Source organism: Aplysia californica, unplaced genomic scaffold (genome assembly GCF_000002075.1).
Source record: "Aplysia californica isolate F4 #8 unplaced genomic scaffold, AplCal3.0 scaffold00205, whole genome shotgun sequence".
In the NCBI taxonomy this organism is placed as follows: Eukaryota; Metazoa; Mollusca; class Gastropoda; order Aplysiida; family Aplysiidae; genus Aplysia; species Aplysia californica.
In genome coordinates this window covers 1,023-5,926 of record NW_004797475.1, presented here as the reverse complement: position 1 = coordinate 5,926, position 4,904 = coordinate 1,023, and the positions used below count along the sequence as shown (strand labels likewise).

The 4,904-nt window shown below is 40.0% G+C and overlaps 1 long non-coding RNA gene across 1 annotated transcript in view; it reads right to left on the bottom strand.

Annotated features, from left to right (window-relative positions):
- Positions 1-4,571, bottom strand: part of LOC106011879 — a 7,453-nt gene extending 2,882 nt beyond the window's left edge. Inside the window, exons 1-2 of the long non-coding RNA XR_001184881.2 lie at positions 4,248-4,571; positions 561-649 (exon numbers count right to left, since the gene is read on the bottom strand). This is a non-coding gene — a long non-coding RNA (uncharacterized LOC106011879). The remainder of the gene's footprint in view (positions 1-560; positions 650-4,247) is intronic.
- Positions 4,572-4,904: the final 333 nt, after the last annotated feature.

Below are 4,904 nucleotides of genomic sequence, written 5' to 3'. Positions count from 1 at the left end.
AAGAAGAAGAAGAAGAAGAAGAAGAAGAAGAAGAAGAAGAAGAAGAAGAAGAATGACGAAAAAATTTAAACAATCAGGCAAACATACAGAGAGGCAGCAATCAAGCATTGTCAATAGAATCAGCATTTATTGTTACCGACAATTTGTTTATCATTCTAATAATCAGCTTTAATACCAAACTTGCAACACCCGCACCTCATTAAGACAACCACCGGGTAAATTCTTATCTTTTGTAACTAGCCCTCAAGGTGTTATGGTCTATTACATGTTAGTGTCGTTCTAATTTTTGCAGTTGTTGCCCACCATCGCTGACAAACAACAACGACTGCGGCGACAACAATAACAACGCATAGAACGAACCGGTATCATCATCACCACCACAACTACCCCAACCTCGCCGCTACAACAACACGAACCATCACCACTACGCTTCCGCTACACCACCACCATCACTACCACCACCATCACTACCACCACCATTACCACCACATCACCACATCACCATCACTACCACCACCGACAGCAGCGAGGAAGAAACATGAACGAATGTGCCCTCTTACCCGGTTTCTCCAAGCGATCGGTTTCAAAAACAGGATGAAACACTCCCTGGGATTTATGGAAGGCCTGCATAACAGCAGTAAAATACCACCTAGAGAGGTCAAGAAAGGGTCCAGGTTGTATTTGTTTGTTTGTTCTATGTTTTTTGTTGTTGTTTTTCTTTATTTTAATGTGATTGTTTTAACCCCTCTCATCGACACAGTTTAGATCATTTAGGGAGTGCGCGTTGATTCTGCTCGTAATCACCAACCCGGCCTGAGAGGGTTACAATGTCCGAAATACTGGATAAAATTTCTCCCCACAAGTTAATCGAACCCAGGTCTTCTGTGATGAAGCGCCTAACCGCCATACCATAGATGACGGTAGGTTGCCTTTATGGGAGGTTGAATTTCAGTTTCGAGACAAACATTCTCAGTTAATTAATGTAATGTGGCGTCGGTGGCCTAGTGGTTAGGCTCTCGGACTCGCAACCGTAAGGTCGTGGGTTCGAATCCTGTCAGGGTCCCGACGTTGTGTCCTTGGGAAAGGCACTTTACACGAGTTTTCCTCACTTCACCCAGGTGCGAATGGGTACCCAGCTATAGATAGTGAAAGATCTTGTCAGTTTGTTAGTGTTTGAGCGCTTAATCAGCTGCTTGCACTGTATGCTTCCCGGGAAGCTGAGGATGTTTCTGAGTGTTCTATGGTCTGCTGGGGTAATAATATAGTGTAAAGCGCATAGAGCTTGCTGTCTAGCGGGGATATACGCTATACAAATGCTATTTATTATTAATTAATTAATTATTGTTATTATTATTATTATTATTATTATTATTATGATGATGTTTTAAGGGGAGGCACGAGGCTTCAAAGCACCATGTGTTTTTAATGCCCTTTATTTTAGTATCGAGTAGATGCGTCTAAGTATAATATGTTCTTTAAAATGTGTATTGGTACAAAACAACTGCCTCAGTTATTTTGTGTTTTTCTCCTCCTTAAGAAAAAAAGATTCACTTCAGCTCCGAGCCTCGCCCAAGAGCAACTGACTCTGCCCCTGGCAGTGGCACCACTAAGAAAAAACGAATATTTTTCGTTTGCCGTGGTAGGCAAATGGTAACAAACAGGACAACGCTGATAGTTTAGCTTCAAATCCAATTTGGGCCGGATCACCAGCACGCAGTTATGTTTTGTAACGCTTTTCGCATTGAACGTGAAAGACTCGAGTTTAATTCCTGCACAGGAAGATAATATCTTAGAGTATCTCTGTGTTTTTGAAACCCTTGTGTGTGTGTGTGTGTGTGTGTGTGTGTGTGTGTATGTGTGTGTGTGTGTGTGTGTGTGTGTGTGTGTGTGTGTGTGTGTGTGTGTTACTCAGCGGTTGTATCGATTTTAAGGTAACTAGTCAAGCTGAAATTAATATTCTTAGAAGGTGGTAGGCAACTCACAACTTACTCATATTTCAGTATTGAACTTCCAACTGTTATATCAAGGTTTTAACCAACGGCACTACGCGATTTAGAAGTGTTACTGATAATATGTGCATAATGTAAACGTGGTGTGGAAATCTATTTTCACTTTCTCAACGTTTTTCTTTTGAATTAAAAGGTATTATTCCCTCATTTCAAGCAAGATTTTTACCTTAAATTTACCCCGTGTCTTTGTAAGTTAGTTTTTTTATAAAGAAAAATAACAATTGTTCACACATACAAAAGCGAACATTTAATTGGCCTGTTTGTAAATTGTGAAAAAAAGTAATAAATATTACGTTTTTTGTGTCTTTTCTCAGAACTGTGACATTCTAAGGGTTTTAAGATTTTAGTGCTCAAGATCTCAGATCCTCAAAATGAGAGATTTGGAAGGACATTTCTGTACTCTAATGCGTAATTAGTCGAAAAACCACCACGTGACTTGGTTGTTGTAAACCATATTTAAAAAACCCTCTATGTTGTTTACACATGTAATGTGTTTATACTTGTACCTTCGTAAAGGGCCAAATTTCATAAGCATTGAAATGACAACTTATGAGGGAACATAAAACCCCTTTAAAGCATAACAATTTTCCCTGAACTCAAAACGAAGGTACATTTCACTTCGCGTATTATGTACTAGATCCTCAAAGTCATACTCGTCAATATTATACTTTACATCTTCTTTACTTTTTCCTTCCTCTGATATCCTTATTATGATGTCTAGGGGAGGTGCAGGTTTCGGTCCTGTGCTAAGTGTGTGGCGTCTGTGGTGTTATGTTGTTCCACGACCTTTTTACCCCCATCTAGTCAGGTCCTTCTTGGCCTCCCTCTTGATTTGAAGCTGGATTCACGGATGTGATAAGCAGTCGCCGCTAGTTGTTTCTCAGGCATTCTGGTTAGATCTAGATGTCCGAACAACAATTTGACTCTTTGGCGCTCAAGGAGACTTGTTACTGGTGGTGTTCCTGCTTGTAGGCGTATGGTCTTGTTCCTTATGCGGTCTCTTCTAGTGACATTGATAGTTTTGTGGAATCACTTCATTTCGCATACATAGATTTTTCTTTCGTGAGCTTAGGGACAATGTTTGGTACTTGCATATTATATAATTAAATCTTAGCCAAGTCTGTTCACATCAGATTTTGAATGTATTCATGCCCCTCTTCCCTTAAAGCAAATTTGAGCAACTTCAAGTTATCACTCCCCTCCCTTCCCTCCTCCCCCAAATTCCTCACCCAACCAAAAGCCGAGGAAACACTCGGGTCGAACGTGTAGACCACTATTATATTAGTTTTCAATATCTCCGTGCTGTGTAGCTATACCCTATTAATTCGTGCACACACCCTGTTCGATTCCTACGGAAGAAGAGAGTTTATCTTACTTTTGCGACTTTTCTAACACAAAATGGTGAAGCTTTCTAGCTCCTTCTAAGCAAAACATATTGTCGTTTTCAATCAACAGGAACGCCAGGATATTCTTTCCTATCGTCATTATCTTACCTCCTTTTCTTTGTGTGTTACTTTCTTGTAAGAGCTTATATCTTCAGCACCTATGCCACGTAATTGTGTTGCAAGTGCCTTTAAGCTCTCACCAAACGAAACTGACACTAATTGTATTCTAATAAGTTTTATAATAACTATTTCTGATCTTGGCCTCTGAAAGAACCATTTCTATTTTTTTCTTTCATGTTTATTGATATCATTACATTATGCTCTCATAAATTCTCTAACTTTTCTACATTGCATACTAGTAACACTAACAATAACCATTGTGAATGTGCTTTTTAACAGACATGGGTGGTTGGCAGGCGCTCTGGTATGGTTTTCGCCTTCTTTCTTATCAAACATATTGTGTTGTTATTATCTCTCATCCTTCTTTTATTTGTACATTTATCCTCTACTAACATTTCTAATCGGCACTTATCTGATCTTATTGTGTTGTAAGGGCTGTAAAATTCCTACCAAAACTAAAAGTAACAATGTTTAATGAATGTGTAAGTACTGGAGTTGACATGGCCATATATTGAGAGGGGAAGGGTACATAAACATTGGCATCATTGAGTAAAGTGGAGGACAGAAGGAAAGATGAGCGAATTGGTGGATGAATGCATAAATAGAAGAATGGATGGATCGGGCTGGGAGTGGGGTTCTTTAATGGACTGTCGATGAAATGGTAAAACAATGTGGGTGAATATTGCAATGTTCGTGAAGTTTACTTGTGAAATCAGGATGACGAAGTATGTACCTCAGAAGGCCACCCCTGTTTTCCGCAAATTCCATCGTGTGTGTTCTTGGATCCCTCAATGTCACACGAAGTGCCTTATAAAGTAACTGCAAAAACAGAGCAGTTAAAAATAAGGACAGAATAGTTGCAACAGAAGCCGTAACAAATTCCATAGCCATCTTGTGTTGGTAGTTTTTGTCTATTCCGACGAACACGAAGTCACTATTGGGATCCCATATGTCACAATTTGTTCACTATCCGCCCTTGCCACAGAAACAAACGCACGGACCGGAATGAACTAAAGCTGTGTAATCCCTTCAATGGAGAAGAAGAGGTTACTTCTTGTTTACTTATACGTTGTCTACCCTGGTAGCTGGTAATCCGACAGGTAAGTGTAAAAATATGCAAATGTTTTCGGATGGCTTGCCTTCAGGGAGACACACACATGGGGCCACAAAAACGAACGCCCGTCATCCTGCAGCACACGAGACAAACGGCCTATCGGAGAGATAGATTTCCCTACAGGCTGTGACGATTTGCATAGCAATTACCATGTTGGTACTGTATTATATTGCTCCACAAGCTGGCTACGAGGTGTCTCCCAATATACAGGCCTTGGGGATAGAGAGGTGCACATATATATCATAGAGGTTGTTGAGACGTTATTTACTGTCTATG